At 51.9% G+C, this 17,160-nt stretch overlaps 1 protein-coding gene across 7 annotated transcripts in view; it reads right to left on the minus strand.

The window, feature by feature from the left end:
* The window catches only part of MAP4 (microtubule associated protein 4), a 187,063-nt gene that overhangs the window by 136,542 nt on the left and 33,361 nt on the right, over nucleotides 1-17,160 (minus strand). For all 7 annotated transcript variants that reach the window (XM_075419993.1, XM_075419996.1, XM_075419994.1 and 4 more), the window contains exon 2: nucleotides 12,464-12,517. The gene's annotated coding sequence lies outside the window, so the exon portion shown is untranslated. The remainder of the gene's footprint in view (nucleotides 1-12,463; nucleotides 12,518-17,160) is intronic.

A 17,160-nucleotide genomic window follows, 5' to 3' on the forward strand; every position in this document is an offset into this window, starting at 1 on the left:
AGCCAGGAGGTAAGAAAGAGCTCAGCTCACACTGTGAGAAAAATGGGTTTTTTGGAGATCCAGTCCAGCTGAATCATGGTTGTCACACCACTGTGCAGGGCCTCGATCCCTCCACCAACTCGCAGCACTTTGCCTTATGTATACACACACCTGAGAGGGCAGGAGGGGAAGTAAAGGCTATAGAGGCTGAAATGAAGTCGAGCAAAAAAAGCTCTCATTGAAGAGTACAATAAGCAGCTATTAAATAGCATTTAATGGCTTGCATCATCATGACCATATCTCACGCATACATCAAGAAGTTTCTTGTGGTAAGCCTTGAAAATTCCGAGTCAAACTTTCTCCAGAAGAGCAGAAACAGCTCAAGCTCGTGGAAATGGGCTGACAAAGAGGCAAGACTTACACTCAGCACCTCTGCTTCCTTATTTCACAAGGAGGATACCAAGAAGGATAAAAGAAGTCATAAACGGCATCGGCCTTCTGACGTGGAGCTCCTGGAGATCAGCTTTGTGGCTTCTCCCGCTCAGATGCACAATCTGATGCCCACAAGAAAGGCTGCACGCCATGTGCTGCAAGCCAACCGACTCGAGAAGCACATCAAGATCAACACATTAGCCAACGTTCATCAAAAAGCAAGACAAAAATTGAGCAAGGAGCATAAAATATCACAGGTTACGGAGAGTAGCAGCTACAGCAGATACAACCACGAACACAGAAGCAGCAAGCGGGTGTACACAGTCGCTACCTCCAGGAACTCAGTTTACATAGAAACTTTACTCCTTTACCTATAGAGAGTAATTCTAGTTGCATTAGTGACTATGTTAGAGTAGCTACTTTACTTTAATTAAAAGTAAGCCCCTCTCTTGACAATGTAATTACATAGCATGAGAACCTGTCGATCAGGGCACAGAACTGGTGGCTTCAAAATGAGAAAGGTGACTAGCAAACTATTTTCTGCAGCGACAACTCATCACCAGCTTGGTATTCCGGAGCCAGACGAGTGGAACAGCAAACCTACTGATGTTTTCTCAAGTAGACGACTCGCAAAGAACAAACAATTCTTTAAAGTTTTCCATTATCGGAAGGTCAAAACTAGATGATCTTTACGGTCCCTTCCAACCCTTATTGTTTCATAGAATCATAGAATAGATCTCATTCCTAAACTAAGAAATCACTTTTAGCCACTTGCAGACTCTGCAAGATGGTAGCTGTAGCGTAAATTAGTTTAGGGACTCAGCCGCTGCCTTGGAGAACCTTGCCCTCCCCTCAGGCTTTTGAGAACTGGCAGAAATGCCCCAAAGAAACCTGGACACAGAACAGACACAGCTGAACCAAGGGAGAGGTAGGGATTTGCCATTTGAAAACCACAAAAAAGCCTTATGGAAGCACACATTTAATAAGGAGAAGCAAGTGCTCTGTTAGTGCCCAGCCACTGTTTCAGAGCATCAGGCAGCACAGAACGCGGTCACCAGGCAGGGAAAGCGGCTTTAAGTCAACGTGCCCATCTACCAAGCATCAGCAGCTCCCCGTTTGCTAGCGTCGTGTACAAAGACTTTTAGGCCAGGAACAAAAGTCAGCCCCTATGTTTTCATGGAGGCCACTCAGATGTTCAGAAATTCACGGAGGACTGAAGCCCCTGGGTGTGCTGGTGGACGACAGGGTGACCATGAGCCAGCAGCGTGCCCTGGCTGCCCAGAAGGCCAATGGTCCCCTGGGGTGCATTCAGAGGAGTGTGGGCAGCAGGGCGAGGGAGGGTCTCCTCCCCCTCTGCTCTGCCCCACTGAGGCCCCATCTGCAGTGCTGTGTCCAGTGCTGGGCTCCCCACTTCAAGAAAGATGAGGAGCTACTGGAGAGAGCCCAGCGCAGGGCTACGAGGATGAGGAGGGGACTGGAGCATCTCTCCTAGGAGGAGAGGCTGAGGGAGCTGGGCTTGTTCAGCCTGGAGAAGAGAAGGCTCAGAGGGGACCTTGGAAATGCCTCTAAATATCTGCAGGGTGGGGGTCAGGAGGACGGGGCCAGACTCTTCCCAGTGGTGCCCAGTGACAGGACAAGGGGCAACGGGCACAAACTGAAGCCGAGGAAGCTCCAGCTGAACCCCAGGAAGAACTTCTTCCCTGTGAGGGTGACGGAGCCCTGGCCCAGGCTGCCCAGAGGGGCTGGGGAGTCTCCTTCTCTGGAGATATTCCAGCCCCGCCTGGACAAGGTCCTCTGCAGCCTGCTGTGGGTGACCCTGCTTGGGCAGGGGGTTGGGTGGGGGGTCCCCAGAGGTCCCTTCCAACCCCCAACATTCTGGGATTCTGTGACAGTTTTAGGATGGCAACAGGGTACCCCTAGAGGATTCAGAGCTGCAGATCCTGCTCCTTCTTACTCCTTGGTAAGAACAGCTCTGGGACAACCAGGTCTGTCTTTACACAGTGGTGTTGCCAGGACGAGCTTAGGAAGGGCCTGGCCACCAGTCCCAGCTCAATGCATGGAATTTTTTCACCTTGGGGCAACGCCATAATAGATATAATGGAGATTAAATACACTCCGTGTTACTAGGAATTTTTGAAGTAGGAATGTTTTTGCCTACACTTAAGTGAGAAGACAGAAATCAGAAGTCCTGAATGCACTTGAGCACCTCTGCAAGCAGAGCTGAAGTCTTTGGCTCATGAAAGGTTCGGTAGAAGCCTGGGCAGCACATATTACCTGCCTGTGACTCAAGAGAAAGAGGCACCCCTATCTGGCAAACTAACAGCTTCAGAACAAAGCAAGGCAGAACAATAATTTACCTTCAGAATTGCATGCAAAGTGGGGAAAGGTCCAGTGAGTCACCACAAAACTCCCAGAGGGGAGAGCGCACGCTCTGCTGAGGGACCACAGAACACGAGGCAGATTCCCTGCTCCGTTACCGGTGTTAACGCACCGCAGGCCGGCAGAGCGGAGACTTTTCTCCCTCAGCAAGGGAATTACTTGCAGGATAATGTTCTCTCTGCAGCCATTACTGCCTGTGCCAGAACATGAGCCACTTGCAGGCCCACCGGAGGCAACATTAAGACGCCTACACCAGTTCCAGCATCTCCCATGCTAGAAGGAGGGGGAGGAAAAAGTACAGGTACAGAGAATCACAGAATGTTGGGGGTTGGAAGGGACCTCTGGGGATCCCCCAGCCCAACCCCCTGCACAAGCAGGGTCACCCACAGCAGGCTGCACAGCACCGCGGCCAGGCGGGGCTGGAATATCTCCAGAGAAGGAGACTCCCCAGCCCCTCTGGGCAGCCTGGGCCAGGGCTCCGGCACCCTCAGAGGGAAGAAGTTCTTCCTCGGGTTCAGCTGGAGCTTCCTCGGCTTCAGTTTGTGCCCGTTGCCCCTTGTCCTGGCGCTGGGCACCACTGCAAAGAGTCTGGCCCCATCCTCCTGACCCCCACCCTGCAGATATTTAGAGGCATTTCCAAGGTCCCCTCTCAGCCTTCTCTTCTCCAGGCTGAACAAGCCCAGCTCCCTCAGCCTCTCCTCCTAGGAGAGATGCTCCAGTCCCTTCCTCATCCTCGTAGCCCTGCGCTGGGCTCTCTCCAGCAGCTCCTCATCTTTCTTGAACTGGGGAGCCCAGAACTGGACACAGCACTGCAGATGGGGCCTCACTAGGACAGAGCAGAAGGGCTCAGAAATTTGCTCCATAGTTCATTAACAGATGTTTAAGCCCAATAAGAAACTAGACTAGAAGTTAAACAACGACGTTCACGTCCGCTTCATAAAGGTATTTATCAGATCCTTGAATTACACAGCAGTACATTCTCAAAGCAGTATGTCATCCCGGACGGACAAACTCAACAGCAAGGAAAGCTGAAGGTCACGTGCCAGACCCTTCTGCTTCCTCCGGCCTCGTAACTCGTCCCTTTTCGCCGGAGCACGACGCCAGCCCAGCCCTTACGCTGCTGCCCCTGCTCCCTACCAGCCCACCATTTCAAATCTCTCTCAGCAGGGAAACACTCCGGCTCTCACGTGATGTTTATTCTTAGAGAGGATCCCAGGGATTTTTGTTTACCCAAGGTCAGTCATGCACTTGGCCAAGTGCCCCAAGAGCATCCCAGAACTCCCCAGCTCTGAAAAGCGAGCAGCATTAGTGCCATACAGACCTATTAACAGCATTAAAAGTGGCAGGTTATGCAAAAAAAGAACTAGGTAATTGAAAATAAATAACTCTCCCCGGGGAAGCTGTCACTGCCACGCGAAGTTCGTGACAGACTTTGTAAAAAAAGCATACAACAGCCACAGTCTGAGGTCAGTTCAACCGCTTGCACCCTTCAAAGAGCTGATCCCAATTCCTCCTGAGCTCGTCAAAAGACCAGATTCTACCATTTGAGCCTTTCCACCATCTCCAGCACCATCTTCAACGACAAAATTCCTGCCTGCCTAAGCGAGCAAGCAACATGAGCTACCAGTGACCCAAGCAGAACAAGCAGAGTCACATTTGGGAAACAACTCTCCAAAATGACTGCCAGCTTCAGTTGGGGAGAAATACGCTCAAGTCAGGGAAGGCACTACTGATTTTTTAGTTTTTCTTCCACGAAACAGGCTCAAATGTTGCAAGCAGATGAACGAAGACTTAGCTCAACTAGAATGGTGTCTACATGGTTTATCTGGTTAAAGGTTTACCTAAAGTGGAAAAAACCCAAGATGTCCTGTTAGCCAATGTTTGCGTCAGGCTGGAGCACGGGAGAACGCCGAGAGGAGCGACAGCACGAGGCCTGCTGTTTCTTCTCAGTCTCAAGGAATATATGTGAGAATAATCATTTCTCTTTGCTCATACCCTTTGGTTTTCGAAATCTGATGGAGTGGCAACGGGGGGAAGAACACTCATTTCTGGAATGAAGTAATGCAGAAGAGTATTTTCCACCTTCCAAAACGTATGCAGGAAGCCAGCAGGGGAGGAAGGGAGTAGCTACTGCAGTTCAACCACTATTGTATTTATATTTCCGTACTCTAGATACCAAATACATTCAACTACGGCTGAAAAACAAGGCATTGGTTAGAAAACAAAAGCTTTCATGAAGGAGAGAGCAATAACAGATATTTCAGGCCTCCCTGCAATGCTACCAGGTACGGTCTATCAGTTTCTTTAGAGAATGATTCACTTCCTTACTGCAGGTATGGCCGCAATACCCAGCATCACGCTGTCGTGTCCTTTGACACCGGCAGTTTTCCTTCCAAAAAGGGAAAGACAGGGAACCAAATAGATAATTGTTCAGTGTAGTTCTGCAAAAAAAAAAAATAGATGGGTGTTTTTTTTTTTTTTAAATTAAAATAAAGGCTTCTGCCCATATCTCTATGAGGAGGCAAAATCATATGTGGGGAGTAACACAGTGGCACTGCCTTCTTCCCAAGGGTTCTCACTTCAAGGTCTAAACCTTCTCAGCTCTGTTCTTGGCATCCCCAACCTAGAAAGTCAGCGTACGGTGCCTCAGCCCCCTCTTAAGAGGGTGGGTGATAACGCACCAGCCCCTCCTCCAGCACACTGCAAAATCCTCTCCGAGGAAAAACTCTTTGAGGAAGAACTTCTTCCCTCTGAGGGTGACGGAGCCCTGGCCCAGGCTGCCCAGAGGGGCTGGGGAGTCTCCTTCTCTGGAGATATTCAAGCCCCACCTGGACAAGGTCCTCTGCAGCCTGCTGTGGGTGACCCTGCTTGGGCAGGGGGTTGGGTGGGGGGTCCCCAGAGGTCCCTTCCAGCCCCAACATTCTGTGATTCTGTGACGAGCAATCACACCTGGCTTGCTAAAGCACAGAGGCAGAAGTTCTTTCTTATCTGCTTGCCTTATCTGAGCAGAATCCTCTGTAGGCAGAGCTCTGCTGCAGGAGGGGAGCAGAGAGTCACACAGCAAGTAGCAGCTACTTGCTCCTGCTACAACTATGCCAGCAGCAGCAACCCCAATCTAGTTCACTTTTCATCAATAAAACTGACCCTAAAAAACGTGGTTTGTGCATGTTCCTCCCAAGGAAGCAGCAGTTACACCAAAAAAATTAATCCATCAGGAAACGTTTCTGGAGTACTTTCTCCCCAACTAAACACAGCACAATAACCAAATGAAGGTCTAGGTGCCACAGGTCCCAGGCAGTATTTGTAGTTTAAAAAAACAAGTAAGATGACCAGCAGGTTGAGGGAGGGTCTCCTTCCCCTCTACACTGCCCCAGTGAGGCCCCATCTGCAGTGCTGCATCCATCTCTGGGCTTCTCACTTCAAGAAAGATGAGGAGCTACTGGAGAGAGCCCAGCGCAGGGCTACGAGGATGAGGAGGGGACTGGAGCATCTCTCCTAGGAGGAGAGGCTGAGGGAGCTGGGCTTGTTCAGCCTGGAGAAGAGAAGGCTGAGAGGGGACCTTGGAAATGCCTCTAAATATCTGCAGGGTGGGGGTCAGGAGGATGGGGCCAGACTCTTTGCAGTGGTGCCCAGCGACAGGACAAGGGGCAACGGGCACAAACTGAAGCCGAGGAAGCTCCAGCTGAACCCAAGGAAGAACTTCTTCCCTGTGAGGGTGACGGAGCCCTGGCCCAGGCTGCCCAGAGGGGCTGGGGAGTCTCCTTCTCTGGAGATATTCCAGCCCCGCCTGGCCGCGGTGCTGTGCAGCCTGCTGTGGGTGACCCTGCTTGGGCAGGGGGTTGGGCTGGGGGATCCCCAGAGGTCCCCTCCAACCCCCAACATTCTGTGATTCTGTGACCAGCGTGCAACTGTACTTGGCTGAAGGAGCTCGTAACAGCGTAAGCAGGAAGAACCCATTTATTTCTGAGTGACAATCTGAGAGGAACGGGATTTTGCTTTGTAGAGAACCCAGGCCACTCCTCGACTGGGTCACCCAAGAAGAACCAGCCCGTGCCATGCTCGCACAAACACCTCCCTCCTTCCTGCCGGCTCTCCCGGGCTCCTCCAGAGGATGTTGGGGAGGAAGCTGCCTTTATTCAGCTAGGGAGTCAATGAACACGGATTAAATGTTCCCGGATAGATTACTTCAGGAAGCTTTTTTAGCTGCTGAATACAGTCTGTGGGAAACACCTGTTTGGTTTCCATGTCCTGAAACTATGAAACAACGGTTTGAAGGTACAACCACACGCATCCCTTGGACTTCAGGAGGCAACTTGCATCCTAACTCTGATTTTTGTACAATGAAGAAAAGAAAGGAGGAAAATTATAACCAAGCAAACTTACCCCCTTAAACAACTCGGGGGTTAAGAACATGACCAAGTAAATTCAAGTCTGAGATCAATTCCAGATATCCATGGAGTCTGGCAGATGTTAAGATCACCTTGCTCAAAGCTAGAGTGAAGTGGAAAGGGAGGAAAAAAAAGTTCAAGACCAGAATGTGCAGGAAGGGCACTCACACTTCAGTGTCACCTTCTCTGTTCAGCTGTGGGGATCTGGGGTGCATTAGGAGGAGTGTGGGCAGCAGGGCGAGGGAGGGTCTCCTCCCCCTCTGCTCTGCCCCACTGAGGCCCCATCTGCAGTGCTGTGTCCAGTGCTGGGCTCCCCACTTCAAGAAAGATGAGGAGCTACTGGAGAGAGCCCAGCGCAGGGCGACGAGGATGAGGAGGGGACTGGAGCATCTCTCCTAGGAAGAGAGGCTGAGGGAGCTGGGCTTGTTCAGCCTGGAGAAGAGAAGGCTGAGAGGGGACCTTGGAAATGCCTCTAAATATCTGCAGGGTGGGGGTCAGGAGGCCGGGGCCAGACTCTTTGCAGTGGTGCCCAGTGACAGGACAAGGGGCAACGGGCACAAACTGAAGCCGAGGAAGCTCCAGCTGAACCCGAGGAAGAACTTCTTCCCTCTGAAGGTGACGGAGCCCTGGCCCAGGCTGCCCAGAGGGGCTGGGGAGTCTCCTTCTCTGGAGATATTCAAGCCCCGCCTGGCCGCGGTGCTGTGCAGCCTGCTGTGGGTGACCCTGCTTGTGCAGGGGGTTGGGCTGGGTGACCCCCAGAGGGCCCTTCCAACCCCCAACATTCTGTGATGCTGTGATTGCGCTCACTCCCTGTGGGAGAAGGTGACAGTCCACCTTCCACAACCTCTTCAGCTCCATCGAGGCCGCAGCGAAAAGCACGCGCAGCACTCTGGGCACCTTCTCTCCCTCCATCCCACCCAGAGGGATAAGCCATCTTCTCTGGCTTCGATTCAAGTGGCTTTCAGCGAATGACTTCAGACGGTCTGGCAGGCAGCCACAGTACACAGAATAAACAACTGGTGGTGGGGCTGCCCCTGAGTGAGCCTGGCTCCAGTTGCACCGTGAACGCATACGCAAGAGCATCAGCCCACCTGTAAAGCCAGAACTTTGAGAGAATCACAGAATGGTAGGGGCTGGAAGGGCCCTCTGTGGGTCACCCAGCCCAACCCCCTGCCGAAGCAGGGTCACCCACAGCAGGCTGCACAGCACCGCGGCCAGGCGGGGCTGGAATATCTCCAGAGAAGGAGACTCCCCAGCCCCTCTGGGCAGCCTGGGCCAGGGCTCCGTCACCCTCAGAGGGAAGAAGTTCTTCCTCGGGTTCAGCTGGAGCTTCCTCAGCTTCCGTTTGTGCCCATTGCCCCTTGTCCTGTCGCTGGGCACCACTGCAAAGAGTCTGGCCCCGGCCTCCTGACCCCCACCCTGCAGATATTTAGAGGCATTTCCTAGGTCCCCTCGCAGCCTTCTCTTCTCCAGGCTGAACAAGCCCAGCTCCCTCAGCCTCTCCTTGTAGGAGAGATGCTCCAGTCCCCTCCTCATCCTCGTAGCCCTGCACTGGGCTCTCTCCAGTAGCTCCTCATCTTTCTTGAACTGGGGAGCCCAGCACTGGACACAGCACTGCAGATGGGGCCGCAGTGGGGCAGAGCAGAGGGGGAGGAGACCCTCCCTCGCCCTGCTGCCCACACTCCTCTGAATGCACCCCAGGAGACCATTGGCCTTCTGGGCAGCCAGGGCACGCTGCTGGCTCATGGTCACCCTGTCGTCCCCCAGCACTCCCAGTCCCTCTCCACAGAGCTGCTCTCCAGCAGGTCTGCCCCAAGCCGGTACTGACGCATGCAGGACTTTGCACCTCTGATGTTCTCTGTGGTGGTGCAGCCCCCCACACACACCTGGAGATCCCAGAACCAGCCGACGTTGCATTCTCGCTTGCACGGCAGGAACAGGTAGCTGGCGTGCAGTGAATCCCGCTGACTTGGCACTTTCCTTGTCTTTGTACAAGAGCAGCGAGCTGGGCCCGCCAGGCGCTCCCTGTCCACACCTCAAACTCCCAGTGCCTGGAGTCGCACCCGCCTGGTGTCAGCACCGCGCGGTCTGGGTGGCACTGGAATTGCATAGTTGCTGTCTGCATCACGTGGATGGTGACCAGGATGGAAAATTACTGAAGCCTGAAGTCAACCACCTCAAGACCCTGCAAAACAGAGTCTCCCTCTCTGGAGGTATTTAAGACCCACCTGGACACGGTGCTGTGCAGCCTGCTGTGGGTGACCCTGCTTCAGCAGGGGGGTTGGACTGGGTGATCCACAGAGGTCCCTTCCAACCCCCAACACTCTGTGTATGTGTGAAACAGCGGTGTGAAGAAAGGCCCTTTGCGCTCTCCTGGTCCCCAGCGGGCTGTGCCCAGTAACTCCCTCGGAGTCGGATGCCTCCCAGTAACTCACAGACTATTTGGGCTGATCTCCTCGAGACTCAACCCTCACCCATTGGGAAATCATTTGATTTGAAGGAAGTATTTCACTGAACTCAGGGGAATTTTCATGATTGAGTGCGTGAATCGATTCAAAACATAATCATCTACTGCCTTGATTGTATTAGCAAATTCTTTTTAATCTCTCAGTAAATGTTCAGTGAAGCAGTGATTAATAGCTGCTGAAGTCCTGTGACTCTCTTTCTCTCTTTAAACTGTGAACACACCCTGAGCTGCTGCTAAGCATATTCCTTAGTCATAAACCATTGTGGCCTAAGGCCGGTTCTGGACCCGGCCGCATCTAGGCTCTTCTCTGCGAAGGAGTTTCCAGAGCAAGGAGGTCCAGCCCAAACCTGGGGACTCAATGGGAGGGTCTCCTTCTCCTCTTCCACTTCCACTCTGTAGAAATCATTTTCTACTCAAAACCGCCTTTGATTTTGTATTCCATTCACAGAATCACAGAATAGTAGGGGTTGGAAGGGACCTCTGTGGGTCATCTAGTCCAACCCCCCTGCCCAAGCAGGGTCACCCACAGCAGGCTGCACAGCACCGCGGCCAGGCGGGGCTGGAATATCTCCAGAGAAGGAGACTCCCCAGCCCCTCTGGGCAGCCTGGGCCAGGGCTCCGGCACCCTCAGAGGGAAGAAGTTCTTCCTCGGGTTCAGCTGGAGCTTCCTCGGCTTCAGTTTGTGCCCGTTGCCCCTTGTCCTGTCGCTGGGCACCACTGCAAAGAGTCTGGCCCCATCCTCCTGACCCCCACCCTGCAGCTATTTCGAGGCATTTCCAAGGTCCCCTCGCAGCCTTCTCTTCTCCAGGCTGAACAAGCCCAGCTCCCTCAGCCTCTCCTCCTAGCAGAGATGCTCCAGTCCCCTCACCATCCTCGTAGCCCTGCGCTGGGCTCTCTCCAGTAGCTCCTCATCTTTCTTGAACGGGGAGCCCAGCACTGGACACAGTACTCCAGATGGGGCCTCACCAGAGCAGTGTAGAGGGGAAGGAGAACCTCCCTTGTCCTGCTGGCCACACTCTTCTTGATGCACCCCAGGATTCCATTGGCCTTCTGGGCAGCCAGGGCACACTGCTGGCTCATGGTTAACCTGTTGTCCACCAGGACACCCAGGTCCCTCTCCGCAGAGCTGCTCTCCAGCAGCTCAGCCCCAGCCTGTACTGGTGCATGAGGTTGTTCCTCCCCAGGTGCAGGACCCGGCATTTGCCTTTGTTGAACCTCATCAGGTTCCTCTCTGCCCATTCATTGAAGTACTAATAGAGCCAACCTTGCCAACAAACTCTAAGATCGCATCTTCTAAATTTTCAGTAAAATCTTTTCTTGCCAAACCTTTGAGTGCTCGTTTAAGCGACCTAACCACTCGCTTGCAACGTTCTCCCTGCGCCTGCCATTTAAGGAGACTAAAAAGGGTAATTTAGGAACAATTGTATCCCATACCCATTACAAAGCTTTAGGAGACACGCAATGGTGCTGTCACTTCAGGACAGTTTTAGTAAATCACAGCAGATACGGGTGGTGATGTTAAAACGAGCTGTGACTGAACTGCATCCATTTGACTCCTCTGCATTCTTCACAGCCAAGGATCACTGGATGGTTCTGGCAGACTGACATTAACAGCTTAGTCATCTCTGTGCAAGTCTGCGCCCCGTGTTTCACCGGTTTACATTCTAGACTACCTTAAAGTTAAGGCAGAAGAAGTATTAATTAGTGGAGTGAAACAGGCTGCTACTGCTCCAGGGCTTGAAGGAGTAGGCAGCGTTTGAGAACCACCACTGTCACACTAACCAAACCGCAATCCAGAAGACACCTGGGTCCCTTGATCCATATAAATATGAAGAAATTGTAATTTCTTCACTAAAATCTGTTACGTGAGCACTTGCACCTCAGATATCCTCAGACTGCAGACCCGATGGACTCCAGTGAAAGTGCACCTTCATGGTGCCTTCCACAAAGGAAGGCTAGGACAAGACACATGGATGATCTGCTGCTCCAAACTCCTAACAAAGGAAATCAGACTTGTTTCTTTGCCTAGTTTGCCTGTTTAAACCTTCTGTAGTCCTCTTACTCTGATAAAAAGATTTGAGTAAGTTAAACAAGAGGTCTGCCCTTTCCAGCAGAAAAAGCAAGAAAAGAAGGTCCAGCTGGCCAGAAAGGGCATCCCTCAAGCCACACACCAGCCCCTCTATCTCAAACAGAAGCAGGGGATTGTTAGAAACTAATAAATATCCAAAAGGAAGGATCCTTTTGCAACTAATATATTAGGGGACCTAATACATGCTTACAAATATCTGCAGGGTGGGGGTCAGGAGGATGGGGCCAGACTCTTTGCAGTGGTGCCCAGCGACAGGACAAGGGGCAACGGGCACAAACTGAAGCCGAGGAAGCTCCAGCTGAACCTGAGGAAGAACTTCTTCCCTCTGAGGGTGCCGGAGCCCTGGCCCAGGCTGCCCAGAGGGGCTGGGGACCGACCATTCTGTGATTCTGTGATCCAAAAAGAGTAGTAAATAAAGTGTAGAACAGAAAAGAACGGAAAGGTAAGCGCATTTCAGCGATGTTTACTCTGCAGCAGTCCCAGCCGCATAACGCCTTTTAAAGACACGCAGACTCTCCCCGCGTCCATTTAACACTCCCCTTGTCACAGCCCGGCGTGCCTGCTCTGCCAAGCGTTGCTACTGAACTTCTGCTGGAGATCAGGACATTTCAGACCTCTAGATGGTAGCTGTACTTTCCAGAACAAAGTTTTAGTGCATACACACAGCTGTATCGAGCCTTTGATTTACGTCAGGATTTAGTGTTGTGTCATGACAAAAACAGTTCATACCTTAAAAGCAGGTAATCCCTTTAGCAGGTCCTTCAGTCCTCAGCAACTGCTTACCTGCAAAATACAACGCGTGTACAATTAAGAGGAAGCCATACAATTATGGAGTACTTGGATGTAAGCTAATTAGGGATGGCTCGGAGATGATTTGCATTACTCAAGATTAAGTAAAACTTGAGAAGTTTCGCTGCAGTCCCACTACAGCCATCCGGGCAGCGTTCTTTAACATTCGCTCCTCGACAGGAACACCATCTAGCTACTACCACGTCACATCAACACTTGCTCAAGCTGTTAAGGCTATGCCATGAAAACTGTGAGCAGCTTTTCCCTCGTTATGCATCTTAACAGCTTTTTACAAACACACCTTTAAAGTTGAAGTAATCCAGGATAATCAGGATGTCCCTCCACTAAGCAGTGTCTCAGGTGCTCGTACCATGGCTTAAACGCTCTCCGAGTCACAGCCAGGCACGCACCGGCACGGCCAGCTCTGGTTCACGAGCGGATTTTTATCTGAGACGAACAAAGCCAGAGAGGCACCAAAACATCTGGAGCCCGATTTACAGAATCACAGAATAGTAGGGGTTGGCAGGGCCCTCTGTGGGTCACCCAGCCCAACCCCCTGCCCAAGCAGGGTTACCCACAGCAGGCTGCAGAGGACCTTGTCCAGGCGGGGCTGGAATATCTCCAGAGAAGGAGACTCCCCAGCCCCTCTGGGCAGCCTGGGCCAGGGCTCCGTCACCCTCAGAGGGAAGAAGTTCTTCCTCGGGTTCAGCTGGAGCTTCCTCGGCTTCAGTTTGTGCCCGTTGCCCCTTGTCCTGGCGCTGGGCACCACTGCAAAGAGTCTGGCCCCGGCCTCCTGACCCCCACCCTGCAGATATTTAGAGGCATTTCCAAGGTCCCCTCTCAGCCTTCTCTTCTCCAGGCTGAACAAGCCCAGCTCCCTCAGCCTCTCCTCCTAGCAGAGATGCTCCAGTCCCCTCCTCATCCTCGGAGCCCTGCGCTGGGCTCTCTCCAGTAGCTCTTCATCTTTCTTGAACTGGGGAGCCCAGCACTGGACACAGTATTCCAGATGGGGCCTCACCAGGGCAGTGTAGAGGGGAAGGAGAACCTCCCTTGTCCTGCTGGCCACACTCTTCTTGATGCACCCCAGGATCCCATTGGCTTTCTTGGCAGCCAGGGCACACTGCTGGCTCATGGTCACCCTGTCGTCCACCAGGACACCCAGGTCCCTCTCCACAGAGCTGCTCTCCAGCAGCTCAGCCCCAGCCTGTACTGGTGCCCGGGGTTGTTCCTCCCCAGGTGCAGGACCCTGCCCTTGCCCTTGTTGAACCTCATCAGGTTCCTCTCTGCCCAACTCTCCAGCCTATCCAGGTCACGCTGAATGCCAGCACAGCCTGCTGGTGTATCTACCACACCTCCCAGTTTGGTGTCATCAGCCAACTTGCTGAGGGTACATTCTAAATTTATCATTTAATAATAACATTTAATATTTAATAACATTTAACCGTTATTATTACATGGAGCCACTGTGCAAGGCACTCCAGAGGCTTGCGTCCAGCAGAACTGTCATGTTTTAGCCCCAGACAAGCAAGAAAGCCAAGATGAAGATTTTTTTTTTCATTCAATAAAGCCTATAGTACTCCACGCCATTTTCTGTACTTCCAAACTGGAGTGGAATCTCTCACAATGTTATTAATATATTCACAAATCAAAACCTACACGTATTGCTAGATGTGTTACTCCACTAGAACCTTTTAAGGATTACATTAATGACTCTTGGATTCATATTTTAAGGGGATCCAGATTTAAAAAAAAAGAAAGCAAGACACTGGGAGATGTATTTCAGTTGCACACAGCCAGCTATTTGCTGTATGTTTTCTATGATTTCAGTGCAGCTATACCCACCAGCTTTACCAGGGAACCACCTCCTCATCTACTGGGTGTTGTGTCCCAAATTTTTCTATGCAGTATTTTACACTTCATTCATTAATGTTTCTTTATTGCAAAAGAAGCACACGCATAAATCTACCAAAATAATACTCCTCCTACTCTCCACGCAGCACTCTACGGAAAAGAACGTCAATTAAGCCACACAGGCAGAGTCAGTTAAGCATTTCAATTCACATGGAGAAACGTCCAGCTTGTTCTTCACCATCACCAGTCATCAAGCCAGTCTCACCACCAAACATCATCGCAGTACCTGCTTATTAACGCTAAGTCATAGAGGAACGCTAATGCTTGCTCCTCTCCCTACAGATGCACATCTCATGTTCCACAGAAATGAAACGCCAGAGCTTTCAGTTAAATGAGAACACAGCCCACGGAGAAGAGGATCACTGCAGCTTTAACTGGGGTGCCTTCAGAGGAGTGTGGGCAGCAGGGTGAGGGAGGGTCTCCTCCCCCTCTGCTCTGCCCCACTGAGGCCCCATCTGCAGTGCTGTGTCCAGTGCTGGGCTCCCCACTTCAAGAAAGATGAGGAGCTACTGGAGAGAGCCCAGCACAGGGCTACGAGGATGAGCAGGGGACTGGAACATCTCCCCTACGAGGAGAGGCTGAGGGAGCTGGGCTTGTTCAGCCTGGAGAAGAGAAGGCTGAGAGGGGACCTAATAAATGCCTCTAAATATCTGCAGGGTGGGGGTCAGGAAGCCGGGGCCAGACTCTTTCCAGTGGTGCCCAGCGACAGGACAAGGGGCACCGGGCACAAACTGAAGCCGAGGAAGCTCCAGCTGAACCCCAGGAAGAACTTCTTCCCTCTGAGGGTGACGGAGCCCTGGCCCAGGCTGCCCAGAGGGGCTGGGGAGTCTCCTTCTCTGGAGATATTCCAGCCCCGCCTGGCCGCGGTGCTGTGCAGCCTGCTGTGGGTGACCCTGCTTGGGCAGGGGGTTGGGCTGGGGGATCCCCAGAGGGCCCTTCCAACCCCCAACTTTGTGTGATTCTGTGAACTGGTAAAGCACTCAGGAGTGAGAAAACCCTTCTGAAAGAGTCCTGTTCCCTTCAGAGGGGGTGGAAACGAGAGTTATTAAGTTAATTAAGGAATAAAGAAACATCTCGTGTACAATTCAGACACATGAGTATTGAGGATGAGCTCTTGCTTGCGTGCCAACACTAACGCTCCCCTTTCCAACAGAAGGAAACTCTGCTAACGCCTCAACCCCCGTTTTCTTTCCACATCACTCTTTGCAGTCTAGCCCCGCTGTGACGAACGGGGGCATCGAACTCTTGCCCCCAGCTGCTTCCAGCTGACCAACACCCAGCTCGCACCCAAGGGTGCCAAGCCCAACACACGGCGCCTTGGTCTGCTCCATGAAAACTCATCCCACAGCTGCGGCTGTGATTTACCCAGGCTGTTACTCTCACACACAACATTTCAATCTCTTTGCACTGAAAACACCAAACTTTACATTATTTGTCAAGAAAAAAAAAAGAAGGAAAAACACACCGCAGCCCTATCTTTTCCAGCAGAACATCAAAGAAAGGGAAAAGTATTTGCTGTGTTTTTAGCACCCGGCGTTGCTGCTCCATCTCAAATTGGGCAGCACTGCATCAGCCACGGTTCTGCTACCAGCGAAGCAAAACCTACCACAGTTTCTTGGTCTGCATAAAAACATTTTTGCCTTCACTAAACCCACATCTCTAATTTCTCTTTTAAATAAACCCTGAAGGAAAGAATTCCTGTACTACAAGGTGGTCTTTACTATCCAGTTGTAAATATGCTATTTTCCTTAAGTACAGGGTGTTGACAAGCAGAAATGCGCAGTAATCTGTCTTTCTTCGCCCACGTTGACAGATTTGCTAAAATTGCAGGTGTGACTGCAAAGATTTTTATGTGCTCGGTCTCACAGTAGTCGAAGACAGACTGTACCCTGTCCCCTCAAACTGAGGAAGACCCCAACCACTTCAAGCAGTGCTGGTGAACAGCGGGGCGGGGGGCAAACACCGACTCGCACACGCCATTCTTAGCCATAATTATTTTCCAGTTTGGAGAAAGAGTACTGGGAACTATTTTCCTGTTAAGAGATACCTGCTTCCACACTGCAACCCCAAGTTTGCAACTTTCTTTCTCTCCAATGCGTTTTTTTCATGCAAGTGACTCTGGAAAGCAGCACAGAGGAGAAGCAGAATCCTCCACATCCCACGCCACACCCGCTCTTCCCTTTCATCTCGCCCGCACCATCGGAAAACAGGTAATCCCTGGTAGGCATACTGTCCCGTCGGGTTTGCTACCCCATAATACCCAGTCTCACGGCCTGCACCAGTACTTCTCGTTCCTCAGCTCTTCCAGTTCCCAAGCTCCTTGCGCTTCTGTTGCTGAACGTTTCACCAGCTTCGCTAACTTCACCACGTTTATCAAGAAGAGTGTGGCCAGCAGGACGAGGGAGGTTCTCCTTCCCCTCTACACTGCCCTGGTGAGGCCTCATCTGGAGTACTGTGTCCAGTTCTGGGCTCCCCAGTTCAAGAAAGATGAGGAGCTACTGGAGAGAGCCCAGCGCAGGGCTACGAGGATGAGGAGGGGACTGGAGCATCTCTCCTAGGAGGAGAGGCTGAGGGAGCTGGGCTTGTTGAGCCTGGAGAAGAGAAGGCTGAGAGGGGACCTTCGAAATGCCTCTAAATATCTGCAGGGTGGGGGTCAGGAGGATGGGGCCAGACTCTTTCCAGTGGTGCCCAGTGACAGGACAAGGGGCAAGGGGCACAAACTGAAG

The sequence above is a fragment of the Opisthocomus hoazin genome, chromosome 4 (assembly GCF_030867145.1).
Source record: "Opisthocomus hoazin isolate bOpiHoa1 chromosome 4, bOpiHoa1.hap1, whole genome shotgun sequence".
Classification (NCBI taxonomy): domain Eukaryota; kingdom Metazoa; phylum Chordata; class Aves; order Opisthocomiformes; family Opisthocomidae; genus Opisthocomus; species Opisthocomus hoazin.